We start from the raw sequence: 14,977 nt of genomic DNA on the forward strand, positions 1-14,977 counted from the left end.
ACTGCAGGGATCTGAAACCCCAAGTGCCCCCACCCCTGCATCCAGCTGGGCTTCCAATACCTTCCAGGGTTCTATGGCCCCATTTATCATGAGGGGGAGGTAGAAAAGTGGTGGAATCCCATGGGACAACTCCAGAGGCCAACGTGAAGGGTGAACAAATCTTTCAGGGGAACCATCTGTGAGACAGGAACTATTTGAAACCTCATCTAAGCTCCACCCTCTTCAGAGAGCTAGCCACCTCACATAGTCACTCTAATGACATGGTCTGGAATGTTGATTGACTTCTTCAGCTTGACTATGGAAGCTGGATTGACTTGCTCAGCCCCCCTGGGCTTCCACATAGGGTGCAGAGGCCTTTTAGGAGGTCGCTTCCAGGCACCTAGCTCTTTGGAGGCTTCCACAGGGGATAGGCTTGCCAGCCCCAGGTTCCCATCTCTGAAACCAGTAGGACCAGCACCAGTAGCCCCGGGGGCTTCTGCAGAGGTGCAGAGGCCTTTTTGAGGAATGTCCTGACGGTTGGTCTCTATCTCCAGATCAACTGCAGCAGGTTAATCATGCTACTGCAACCCAGCGGCTTCTTGGCCTTGATTATCATCTGGGAGAAATCAGATGGCATCTAGGATAACTGAATGAGCCCCTGAAGGCGACTGCAGTGAAGGAAGAAGCTTTTTAAGTGGAATTTCAGCAGACCCGGGGCCACGTGAAGCCCATACTGTGCCCTCCCACCTGCAGATAGCTAGCTGTCTGGCATAGTCTTGGTTGTCCTCCGATCCCCATTCTTAACCTGAGAAGATCAAGAAGGAGCGAACTAGAGGCACCAGGGGGCCCTAGGGACCTGTGCACAGGCTGCAGAGGTGAAGGACGTCTCTGGGAAGTCCACGGAGGCCAATACAAAGGCTTTTCAGAAGAGGGCTACTATGGAACTGGAGTGAACCCAATCCCCAAGAGGTGCTCCCCCAATCCCGTTGCAGCCAGCTAGCTAACCAACCTCAAGTAAAGAACTTCCTAGCCCTGTTTCTAATCCATACCTAATCCTGACCCTGAAGTCAAACAATTGAACAATTGAACTCAACCTAAACTTCACCCTAACACTGATTCTGACCACGAACCCAACCCTGGCATTAATTATCCTAAACTTGCTTCTAAACCTGACTAGAAACCCTAACACTAAAGCTAACCGTAAACTAGACCCTAAACATTACCTGGTCCTGACCCTGGCTCTGACCCTAACCCCTAACTTCACCCTAAACTTGATCTTTACCCTAAACATGTCTCTAACCATGAACCTCTCCCTGACTTAAACCTAAGCAGAACACTGACCATCACCTAGAACCTGATCTAACTCTACATCTAACCCTAATCCTGACCCTGATGCTAATGCTAAAACATAACCCTAATCCTGATTCTGACAATAAACGACTTATCCTGACATTGATTCTGAAATTGACACTCACTCTAACTCTGACCACAGACCTGACCCTCATCTGTTTCCCTGACCCTTATTACCTTGGTCTTTAACATAACCATAACCCTGACACTAATTATTCCTAAACCTAACCCTAATGCCGAGTTTGTAGGAAAATGTGTTATTCTGACCTTTTTACATATACTGTTTATAATAAGATTTCTTCTAAGACTATGTGGGCCCGCCTGGTGGCTCAGTCTGTTGGATCTCTGTGCTCCTAACACCGAGGTCACCGGTTTGATTCCCACATGGGCCAGTGAGGGGCGCCCTCTACAGCCAAGATTGTGAACAACGGCTCTCCCTGGAGCTGGGCTGCCTGTGAGTGCAAGGCTCATCATAATACCAGCGTGAGCCAAGGAGCTGTGTCCTCCACACAACTCGACTGAGAAACAACGGCTTGAACCGGAGTGGGGGGTGGAAAAAAGGGGGGGGGAGAATGTTATCTTGATGTTGTTTTCACTGAACTTGTCTTCACAAATACTGCTGAGTTTCATCTAAATTTACTCCAACTCACAATAGAGTTATTTTGGAGGAGAGTGTGATTCTGGACACATATTTACTTAGATTAATCTAAATTTGCTCTAACTTTCAAAAACTGGTTTCCTTGGCAAAGAATGTGAGGTTCTGAGCTTGTTTTAAAACATACTGCTTCTCTTCAGCTAGGTTTACCCTAACTTGCATTGGGAAATTAATTCTGAGAAGAAAGTGTGATTCTAAATTTGTTTTCACTCATATTGCTTAATTCCATCTCAGTTGCACTAAATTGCTGTACGCAATTATTTTTTAGAAATATGTGTGATTCTGTGCTTATTTGTACATATACAGCTTAGTTTCATCTTCATTTGCTCTAACTATTCAAAAGATATTACTTTTGAGAAAAATTTGTGATTCTGACTGTTTTAAAATAAAGCTCTTAGTATCACTTAGATTTGTTTTAACTCACTTTAAAAAGTTTGTTTAGGGAAAATATGTGATTCTGAGTTATTTGCATATAAACAGCTTAGTTTCACTAGATTCATTTTAAATGTATTAAGTTACTTTGGAGAAGAATGTGTGACTCTGAGCTTGTTTTCACATAAAGTACTTAGTTTCGTTTAGATTTACTTTAATCCAATTGAGAAATTTTTTAGAGCCCAAGTTATTTGAAAGTAAATGTCTTAGTTGTATCTAGATTTCTTAAGTTATGCTGAGAGGTCATATTGGCGAGAAATATATGATTCTGGTTCTGCTTCTATCAAAGGTGAACAGGGATCAGATTTACCCTTCCACCTGGAACAACCAAAGAAACCTGACAAAATGAATGAAACAACAGGTTTTAAGCACTGAACAGCAGGCAACCAAGAACTGAGAGATTGGAAGCAGATGAGGTGAGTACTTATGATTCTTCCAGTTTACTGCCTTGAGAAAGTCTTCACTAATCATCAGGGAAATTCAGATCAAAACCACAATGAGTTATCACCTCATATCTGTTAGAATGGCTATTATCCAAAAGACAAGAAATAAGTGTTGGCGGGGATGTGGAGAAAAGGGAACACTGTTCACTATTGGTGGGAATGTAAACTGGTACAGCCACTGTGGGAAACAGGATGGAGATTCCTCAAAAAATTAAAACTAGAACTACCATATGATCCAGCAATCCCACTTCTGGGTATCTACCTAAAGGAAATGAAATCAGTACCTCGAAGAGATATCTGCACTACTATATTCATTGCAGCATTACTCGCCATAGCCAAGACATGGAAACAAGTGTCGACAAATGAATTAATAAAGAAATTGTGGTGTATAATATATACAGTGGAATATATTATACATCACAGAACCTCAATCAGCAGCCTCACGGGCCTCTGGTCACTAATTACCTTGGGACTCAAACCCTTGGAGCCATACCCCTGACAGCACTGGCAGCCGATCACTGACCTTCCAAAACTCACAATGGCCAAGTCATAGGGATTATCAGAGCATGCAGAACAATCCCTCAATTCTTGATTGTCAGGTCTGTGAAAGGTCTAAGATTTTACCCTCTTACAAGCTTACAGGTTTTATAGATGCTGACAGAAGACACACGATTCCTGGAGCAGAGATTAAGGTTTTACTATTAGGTCAGTGCAAAGGGAATTGCGGTTTTTGCAATTATTTTTAACTTTTTAAACCGCAATTACTTTTGCACCAACCTAATACTCAGAGCACAGCAAACAGCATGCATATCATGTTGGTACCCCATATCCTCCAAGTCCCACAGGGGTGACAGAGAGAGGTTCTGGTGGATGCTGCACATGAAGCGTCACAGCCAAAAAACACCAAAACAAACAAACAAACAAACAAACAAAACAAAAACACTGTGCTTGAGGAATCCAGCCTGCTCTTTGTCCGAGAGAGAGACATTAGCTCATCCCTCAATGTTGCTTGTTGTCCACACAACCCTGAGAAATGGCCAAGGTCATAAGTGGTCAGGGCTGTGTATTGTTAGCGTGAAAATAATCTAAGGCCAGGCTATTATACTGCAACCCGCACAAAGGAGTTTAGACTGACTTGCAGATGTTTGGTGTCACTATCAATAATGACAGAGGGGCAATACGTGGGTCCAAAAGCAAACCCTATCCCCAATGTGTTCCCCAGTCTTTCCCCCATACACAAACATATAACCCAAAGGGGCACAGTTCATTTCAGTTCAGAATTTGTTGTTAAACTTGATTGGGATCACCTTACATTGGTTTGGTTAAGTCCCATGGGTGGTCTCATCAAGGGTTTGTAGCCCCGTTGCTAAATGTGGCATAATCCGTGGCCACTCTGGTGTCAGGAGAAGCAGATGAATTTGTATCAGTCATATCTAAACAAGGTTGTGCTAGCCCTGTGTTTGTACAGGCATGAGGGAAGTCTGTGTTCATGAGCTGACATTGATGGCATCAGGCACAGCAGAATAGTTTAGGACCAGCCATGTTCACATGAGTTTATCTATGTTTGTCATCCCAAGGAAGTGAAGACAAACCTAGAAGCAGGTCAGATTGCCAGCTGCACCTGCTGCTTACCCCAGAGACCATATGATTTTTTTATCAGGCTGCAGTGCTCTATCTAGGAGACAACGAGCATTGTCTCCCCACCTTGCACCTCTCAGGGTCTAATGTGTTCCTTCCCCACATACACTCCTTCCACTGCCATTAAATTGGTATGTCCCATCCCAGTGCCTATAACTTCACTTTTATCCAATCATCCCCTACTTGCACCCAGACCTTTCATCTAGAAAGGTCAGGTGCAAGAGGACCAAAGGTATTTTTTCAAAACTTACAGGTTTTGTTATGTCTTCTATCTTGGCCAGTGTGGGCCACTGGAAGGGAACTTGGTGAGCCATGTACTCAATCAAGTGGTCATTACCATTATGATCTAGGACTGTGTCCATCCAATAAGAAAATCATAACTCTAAGCCTAACTCTAATCCTATGATCTAGGACCATGTCCATCCAACAAGAGAATCCAGGTGACTGAACCAGAATGAAGTTGTGGGGACAGAGCCCCAGAAAGTAGTTTACAGGCTCTCGGCCTCACGTGAAAGGGTGCTGGCTCGGGTGGTGGATGGCCCTCGGTTGTGGCTGATTGGCCGTCGGCTGTGGCCGGTTAGCCGATTGGCCGCTGGTATAACTGCTGCGGCTACGAAGGATTGCCGAGGATTGCCGAGGATTGCCGAGGAGCCGAGCAGAGCCGAAGAGAGTGGAAGAGGAGAGCCGAGAGAGAGGAACAGAGTCGAGAGAGTGGAGGAGAGTCATCGGTCGGTAGGTTGGCGGAAAGGCGGATGGCAGGTCGGCGTCCGGTGGGCCCAGCCTCCAGTGAGACCGTGGTGGTATGGCTCCCCTACCTATGGCTCCGTGGGTGTTCCTTTTCGGCCTCACCATATCCTGCGTTCTTGTGTGTTGAGCAGGAGCAGAGACCCCGCAGGCTGCCCCGCCTGAAAGATGGCGCGGCGAGAAGGCCTCCGCGCACGACAAATGGCGCAGCAAGCAGGGTCTCCCACACGACAGAAGTTCAAGTCCCCTAGTCCCCTTTTGGGCTAAGCTGTCACTTGGAGGGTTACCAACAAGGCTGGCCTGGGATTGCTGTGAGGGGAAGGAAAGATACATCATGCCCAGGAATGGTAGGGCAGAATCCCAAATTTTCAAAATAGGTCTCTATAACTCATCCCTTTTGTCCGATCATTATCCAGGAGGTGATCCCTTTCTGGGGACAGCCACATTCAGTGATCAAATTGCCTTACTAAGGTATGTGGATCAGAAGGTAAAAGAGGTAGTCTGAAATACTCTGAGTCCATTTTTGAGGAGGCTGTTCAATGCTCAACAGTATTAGATATCTGCTGATGGTAGGGAGCATGGAATGTCTAATACTTTGACTATTGGCCCATTGTTGGGTGTACCGTCAGACTGCAAATAGTCGGAATCAGAAACTTAGAGTCTTTTACTCTGTGTCCCGTCTCTGATGGTGGATGCGTTGCTATGTCCAGGAAGCAATGGCAGTGATCTGGGCAGTGCAGATTCCATCAGCTGCTTAATTCCAGATGGTCTCATCAGAGAGCAGGCCCTTACTACGGGCATCTACATGTGTCACCCAGACTGACCTCAACTACCAATGATCCATTACTGATCACCACAGGCCCCCATCATTGTCCCCAGAAACCCCCATCACTCTAATCAGAGACCTCTCTATTAACCTCCTCCATCACAGTCTCTCAGGCCCTAAAACCTCAAATCAAGTTCCAATTTTCTGCCAACTGCTGTTAAGCTGCTTCTGAGAACCACTTATATTTCTAGTACCCACTCCTAAGACCACCTTTCCTAAGAGCTGCTCTTTTCTGTCCAGCATAGGAAAGCTAAATTAATTGTTCCAAACCTGTGATTTTAAAACTGTTTAAAGTATCACAAGACTTTTGAAAAACAGATAAGGTGTGTGTGGGGGGGGGTACTTGTGGGATTTGGGTTTCCTCGTTAAGCGAAACAAGAGTCAGTCAAGGATAGACCCTCACCTTTTCTGCAACCAGATGCCCCGCCCCCAACTCAAGAAGACATGCTTATTGGATGATAAGCGTGTCAGTCAAAGCGAGATCCCACCCTCTGCCAAAAGACTAGTGCTCCGACGTTCTCACTGGTTGGAAAGACTATCAATTAAGTCTCTACTCCCTCCCCCTGTGCTGAAAGATGGACGGATCCAGACCGACGCTCGCTGACAGTCCGGTTTGTCAATCAGCGCTCCTCACAATCAGCCCTCCACCCTCTCCCTCAGCACATCTAGGACCCCAAGAGCAAGAGTTCTTGATTGGCTGCCCGCTGCTCTTTCAGCTGGAGAGCCCACCCTCTACAGGTGTCAGAGCCGCTCTCACAAACAGCTGATTAACCCCAGGGTTGTCAACGGCCCACAGATCTATCACAACTGGCTCCACCTCTTCCTGGACATCTAAGGACACAGAGACAGGCGGGCCTGCAAAGAGGCTCTGCGCCCATCCCCGCTTCTCTGTGTAGGTCCTTTTAAGGTGTCGTGTTTGGTGCTCAGTCTCACCCGAGAAGGGAAGAGAGGCGACCGGGCAGTGTTGGGTTCCCTGGGTGTAAGTGCGCAGTGGTGAAAGTAGTCTCTGCGCAGCCGCATTAAGGAAAACTAAAACCTGGGGCGGGTCCAAAACACTTTTAAAGATTAAGTCAGAGCGCGACTACTTTGGTTTTCTCATCTAGTCCTTAAATATTGGCATTCATTCAGACCGCCCAAGTTGAATCTCCGTGTGGGAAATTTTACACGTGTGTGCACAAGTGTGTGGTTTTTTTAAAAAAAAATTTTAAATTTTAACCAGAAAATAGTTGTGTTTGTGTGAAAAGAAATAACACAAAAACAGAAAAAAAACCATTGGATTGTAACTCTGATTCTATCAAAAACTTGCTGCATGACTTAAACAAGAAAACTCTGAGCCTGTGGGGACAGAGCCCCAGAAAGCAGTTTCCAGGCTCTCAGCCTCACATAGACAGGTGCTGGCTCAGGTAGTAAATGGCCATCAACTGTGATTGGATGGCCATCAGCTGTGGCTAGTTGGCCGTCAGCTGTAACCAGTGAGCCATTGGCCACTAATATAACTGCTGTGGCTACACTAGCAAGCGGAGATGGCTGCTAGAAAAAATGGGGGCTAGCAAGAAGATGGTGGCTGAGCTAGCAAGAGCGGATTGCAGAGAGGCGGATGCTGCCAGCGAGAATATAGTGGTATGACTCCCCTATCTATGGCTCCGTGGGTGTTCCTTTTTGGCCTAGCCATATTCTGCGTTCTCTTGCGGGGAGCGGGAGCAGAGACCCCGCAGGCCTCCTTGCACGACAGAGCCTCAGTTTCCTTTTTTTATAGAAGATAAAGATCACATTAAGCTCTACCTATATGAAAATGCAGGGTGTCCACCTTAAAAATAAACCTTAATACTAAGAAATCCACCGTGCCTTTTAGGAGGAGCACCATATAACAATTCAGTTTATGTTAGTCTTCTAGACAAGTTAGATGCAGCTGAGTAGCTAAAGAAGCAAAGAAAAGGCCAAGATAGGAAATGCTCTTCCCGGCTCTTCCTACTAAGCAACTATGAGTGAGCAGGTTATTTAGATTCTCTCTGTCCAGGTTTGTCCTTCTGTGGTATCAGGGAGCTCTCAGAATTTCTTATTTTTGTTTTTTAATTCTCACAAGCCTGGAAAAATAAAGTCCCTTGAAAAGCTCAGAAATATATATATGTATGTGGGCACAGAGTCCCAAAGACCAGTTTCTAGGCTTTTGGCCTCGTGTGGGTGGGTGCTAGCTCCCGTAGTGAATTGGCCATAGGCTGTGATTTGTTGGCCATGGGCTGTAACCAGTTAGCCAATTGGCTGCTGATGTAATGGCTGGGACTGCGTTGGTTGGCTGGCTGGTTGGCAGGCAGAAAAGCAGATGGGCGGGTTGCGGATGGTGTGGATCCTACTTCGTGTGTCTCGCCTGGCCACCAGCGAGAACATAGTGGTATGACTCCCCTGTCTATGGCTCCGTGGGTGTTCCTTTTTGACGTCACCATATCCTGTGTTCTTATGTGAGGAGCAGGAGCTGAGACCCCGCGTGACACCCTGCATGACAATGTATATAATTTTTCTGTTATTGTGTTTTCTGTAAGATTGTGTAATATGGTAATGATGGTGCTTAATTCACTTACAACTCTAGTTTAAAAGTTTAAAAACAGGGGCTCGGCGGAGTGGCTCAGGTGATTGGAGCACTGTGCTCCTAATGCCTAAGGCCGCCAGTTCGATTCCCACATGGGCCAGTGAGCTGCGCCCTCTACAGCTAAGATTGTGAACAACAACAGCTCTCCCTGGAGCTGGGCTGCCGTGAGCCAGAGCCAGAGGTTAGCATGAGCTGCCACCAGGTGTGTACTGCCGTGAGCAGTCGGCAGCCGTGAGCACGACTGGCAACCGACTGCTTGGGGGGGGAGCGCATATGTCCCACACAATTAGACTGAGAAACAACGGCTTGAACCGCAGGGTGGGGGAAGGCAGAAGAAAGGAGGAAGAAAAAAAGAAGTTTAAAAATAACCATAACTCTAATAATTTGTTATTGGTTACACAATATAAATTAAACTGTACATCAATAACCTAAATTGTGAGGGGGAGGAAAAGTAAAAGTGTAGAGTTTAGGCACACTGTTGAAGTTGTTATCAACTTAAAATAGGGTGTTATAATTTTAATATACTTGATGTTATCTTCATGGTAACCACAAGGTAAAAACCTGTAGTAATTACATAAAAGAACATGATAAAGAAGTCAAAGCATGCTGATACGGTACCAAAGACATTAAAACAGAAAGACAGCAGAAGAAACAAAGAACAATGGATCTACAAAACAGCCAGAAAACAATTAACAAAATGGCAATAGTAAGCCCTTACCTATTAATCATTACCTTAAACATAAATACTGTAGATTAAATTGTCCAATCAAAAGACATAGAATGGCTGAATAAGTTTAAAACAGCAACAACAACAAAACAAAACAAAACAAGACCCAACGATATGTTGCCTACAAGAGACTCATTTTATTTATCTTTTTTTAAATCAAAGTGAAAGCGATGGAGTTTATTTCAGTGAAATTATTTTAAATTAGGTATGATACATTAAGCTCCATATGCCCCAACCTGGTAGAAAATTTCCTCTTGGTGAGAAATCATTTACTTTAATGGCAAAATTTTTACATACCAGTAAAATCTGTTATCTCTAACACTATGCATACAGTACGTTTCTGGCAAAAACCTTATACATCTTTCAGTTGTCAAGACAAGGTAAAAATATGGTTGCATAAAATCACAAAAAATATAAATTGCTGAAAAGATCATTAAAAAGATGAAAAATCACTTGCATTGACTCACATCATCAGTTAATAAGAATTTGCAAACTACAATAAATTTTTGAAAATTCTGATGCAACCTTAACATACTCAACCAAAAGTTGTCACTTCTAATATCCCAGCTTAGAAAATAATTTACTGCAATAGTCTGTGCATTGATCATACAATTTGTACAGGTGCAATATTTAAATATCTTCAAAATAAAACTCAGTAACTAAGAGGAATCACAATAACTTGAAAAGAAGCAAAGTTTACACAATTAACAATTTTTAGAAGGTCCTGTTTAAGTTGGTTCTTCTTTTTGTTCCTCCCTCCCACAGCAGCTTATAGAGACATGACAACGTTTTAGTTCTATATACGCGTACAAATTTGTAACTTCAAAAATACAGTCTTCTGGGGCCAGCCCGCCGGCCCGGTGGCTCAGGCAGTTAGAGCTCCATGCTCCTAACTCCGAAGGCTGCCGGTTCGATTCCCACATGGGCCAGTGGGCTTTCAACCACAAGGTTGCAGGTTCAACTCCTCGAGTCCTGCAAGGGATGGTGGGCTCCGCCCCCTGCAACTAAGATTGAACACGGCACCTTGAGCTGAGCTGCCGCTGAGCTCTGGGATGGCTCAGTTGATTGGAGTGCGTCCTCTCAACCACAAGGTTGCCGGTTTGAGTCCCGCAAGGAATGGTGGGCTGTGCCCCCTGCAACTAGAAAAAGGAACTGGACCTGGAGCTGAGCTGCGCCCTCCACAACTAAGACTGAAAGGACAACTTGAAGCTGAAGGCACCCTCCACAACTAAGATTCAAAGGACAACAACTTGACTTGGAAAAAAGGCCTGGAAGTACACACTGTTCCCCAATAAAGTCCTGCTCCCCTCCCCAAATAAAATCTTTAAAAAAAAATACAGTCTTCTGTTCTTAACATCAGGAACAGTACTGCATTTAAACAGCCTACCATGTTTCCCCAAAAATAAGACGTAGCTGGACAATCAGCTCTAATGTGTCTTTTGGAGCAAAAATTAATATAAGACCCGGTCTTATATAAGACCCAGGTTATATATTATATTGTATTGTATTATATTATAGACCCAGTCTTACTGGGTCTTATATTAATTTCTGCTCCAAAAGACTCATTAGAGCTGATTGTCCAACTAAGTTTTATTTTGGGGGAAACATGGTACATAAAATCAGTATCTTCAAAACAGAGGGCCACATACAAGTTATAAATACAGTTTTGAGCTTATATTTAAATGGAACTCCTATTGTTTTATACAGCTTTGAGATTCTAAATTGAGTAGAACAAGCCCTGGACAAAAAGAAACCAAGATTCTTCTTTTGAATTCAGTGTGTGCAGGAGCCAAATATACAACTACAGTAACTATGCAAGCTATCATGATATTTGAGTACAGTATTGTCTAATAACACGGGTGCTTACTGTATTTGCCAAAAACAACCCTACATTAACAAACAGCACAAGAGACTCTAGCCTTAAAGACATATATATACTGAGGGTGGAGGGATGGAAAAAATACTTTTTACCTTTCAAGCAAATGGTAAGAAACAAAAAAAGGCAGGTGTAGCTATACTTATATCAGGCAAAGTAGACTTTAAAAATGATGAATTGTATTAATCAAAAATCTTTTTCAGGATCAGATCACAAACTGACCCATCTGAGCTTGATTTATCAAAATGAAAGCTTCCCCCCAAAAGGCCACTTTGTAGGGTGAGTGGAATTTTCTGGAGAAGGGAGAAAGCAGATTCCAGGTGAGAGAAATGGTGGCCCAGAGGTCAATATAACTTAGAATCTTGGCGGAAGCAGAGGCTAGAAAGTGTGTGCAGAGAGTATTATTCATTTAGATGAAATCTGTTCGAATCTACACACACACACACACACACACACACACACACACACACACACACGTCCTGCCTCATCTTGATGAGTTCAGAGTTTCTGAGGATTTCCTTCCTCCCCCCTCCGTCTTTCTCTCCTTCTCTCTCCTCTTCCTCTTTCCTCCTCCCTCTCATTAAAATAACCTAGTTTATTTTTGTTTAATTCCTGGTAGCATGACCACAATTAAATGGACAACACACTCAATGCAGTTTGTGTGTGCTGTGGAGGGGGAAAACTCAACAATAAACAGAATGAATGGTGGGGGCGGTGAGAATTTTAAATAAGGGAGTCCTCTTTGAGAAGCTGCTATTTAGCAAAGACTTGACGGAGGTAAGGGAGTTGGGAAGAGTGTAAAATGACAAGGTTACAGCACTTCAAGGCCCCCAGAGGTGCACCTCTGATGGACACCTCGTGGCATCATCCATGGTTGCTCCTTCCCTGAACTTCTGCTGAGACCCTGGAGCCTCACTCTGAGCCTGGCAGAGTTCCCCAGACCCTCTCTACCTTTGAGATGACCGACTCCCAGAATCCTGCATTTTTTCACAACTACTATTAAAGGGCCTAACTGGCCTACGTAGTTTTTCAAACCTTGTCTTCAGGAACCATCACTTTCAATACCAGACCCCAAACCTCTCAGTAGTGACTGCCAGGATTCCAAAGCCACCTTCCACTCTGAGTCCACAATCTGAACATTCCCCAAACCAGGGTTACCACAATTTCATTTTTTAGGGCACTTATTAAAAAACTGCTATGGTCACTACATTAATGTTAATAAGGAGTCATTCATTGCACCAATATTTACAAACACCTAATCTGTGTCAGGCAACATTATAAGCACTTTTAGATTGATCTTCTCAATATCTTTAGGAGGTCGTGAATGTAGTTAGCCCCAATCAATAGAGGAGGAAAATGGGAACACAAAGTCACACATTTGGTATGGAGGAGGCTATGATATGAACCCAGGCAGTCTGGCTCTAGAATCTGTGCCATTAAACCACTACGACTGTCCGGCAATCATGGCTTTTGTTTCAAAGTTCTCTATTCAACCAGACACTTTCTCTAGGTCTTTCTCAAATGCCATCTCAGTAAGGCCTGTTCCCTGGCCACTCTAGCTAAAATTTACACACACACACACACACACACACATATACACACACACACACACACACACACACTATACCCTTTCCTTCTTCATTTTTCTCCTTAACACTTATCACCATATTATACACTTTATTTACCTAGAAATTATCATTACCCAAAATTGTTATTCTTTACATTTATTATCTGTTTCCTACACAAGAAGTTAGCTCCAAGAGGGCAGGGATTTGGGCCTGTTTTATTCACTGCTATATCCCCTGTGACACAACAAGCAGTTGGTAAATATTTGCTGGATGAATGAATGAATAAGCCCTTCCAATGATGGTTGATGCCAAGCTGCCTTGCCTGGATCCTGGTTGGTCCTGGATTCGCCCCTCTGACTCACATGCCGTTGATCTCTGATGTACTGGCTCTGCTTACAAATATTAACATTTATTTACAATTGGAATTATACCAACGCAGATGAATTCCTATTGAGAAAGTCTGCCCTGGAGTGAATACTGAGCCAATTTAATTCCTTCTTCAATGCCATACAGTACAGTTCACCCAAAGCAAAAGTTGGCCATTTTCATTTTTCTGAAATCGTTTTCAGTGGAATGAATCATTTTCAGGTTAATTTTTCCCCTCCCCCCCCTCTGCTGTCCCTTTCCCCCCTTCCCCGCAACTCTGATTCAAGCCATTGTTTTTCTCAGTCTAGTTGTGGAGGATGCAGCTCACTGGCCCATGTGGGAATTGAACCAGCGACCTCGGTGTTAGGAGCACAGTGCTCCAAACACCTGCGCCACCCGGCCGACCCTCAGGTTAATTTTTACAGTGATAATTCAATCTATGCATCCATTTTCCTGTCTGTGTCACATTTCAGCAATAATAACTTTGCCCCAGATATTTCCTTGGCCTCAGCTGCTCCCTGAACAGCTCAGGCCCATTCTTGCTTCAGGGACTATACAGGTTATTCTCTCTCCTAGAAATGCTCTTGCATCTGTGTAGCTCATCTCTCTCTTTCTTCAGATATTTTTCCTCAAAAAAAAAAAAAAATCACCTCTCAACAAGGCCTAAGCTGACTACCTTATTTAACAAATACAAGCTTCTTCCACCCAGCACTCTTGATCCCCCTTACTGGCTTTATTTTTAATCTAATGCATACTTCTTACCTCCCAGTGTACAAATAATGTGATTTGTTTATCGTCTATCTCCTTCTGTTAGAATATAAGCTCCACAAGGGCAGGAAGTTTTGTTTTGTTTTGTTTTTTAGATTTTACTGGGGAACAGTGTGTACTTCCAGGACTTTTTTTTTTCCAAGTTGTCCTTTCAATCTTAGTTGTGGAGGGTGCTGTTCAGCTTCAAGTTATTGCCCTTTCAGTCTTAGTTGTGGAGGGCGCAACTGAGCTCCAGGTTCAGTTGCCGTTGTTAGTTGCAGGGGGCGCAGCCCACCATCCCTTGCGGGGACTCGAGGAGTTGAACCGGCAACCTTGTGATTGAGAATCCACTGGCCCATGTGGGAATCGAACCGGCAGCCTTCGACGTTAAGAGCACGGAGCTCCAAACACCTGAGCCACTGGGCGTCCCAGGGCAAGAAGTTTTTAATCTTCCCTTCCCTGCTGTATCCCCACTGCCTATAAAAGGCACTCATTAAATATTTGTTGAATGAATAGCTTTCTGTCATTCTGTGCTCTATTTGTGGCCAGTTTTCACCAAGTCTAATATTTTAGGATCAAAATTTGCAGATTCACATTTTGTTCAGAACATCAGATCCTTCCATCAGTTTTCCTTCAACACATTTTAAAGTTCAGAGTTTCAGCTGTTCTCAATTTATTTCGTGGTGCTTATGTGTATCAGTAATGGTAATTATGAAGCTGGTAAGATATTGTTTTTATTTCCTGGATAATCTATGAGAAAAACTGTAAGCAATCCACTTTAGACAGCCTAGAATGGTCTGGGATGGGCTTTGCTAAGCTGGGTTTTCAGTAAGCTTCTGGTCAACTTTGTGTAGTGTGTAAAATATAAACTACTAACTATGGCCCGTGGGGCCTGAGGGATATGGCCTATGACCACTCTATAACTTCATCTCTAGCCTGGAAGATTCCAGTTATTCCAGTAAGCACAACATTCCAGCCACACTGGCCTTCTGGTAGAAGTTATCTCATCTGTTGATTTCTGTGCTTGTGTACTCTCAGTCTT

Source organism: Rhinolophus sinicus, chromosome 18 (genome assembly GCF_057876585.1).
Source record: "Rhinolophus sinicus isolate RSI-liver-muscle chromosome 18, RSI-T2T, whole genome shotgun sequence".
NCBI classification, from domain to species: Eukaryota; Metazoa; Chordata; class Mammalia; order Chiroptera; family Rhinolophidae; genus Rhinolophus; species Rhinolophus sinicus.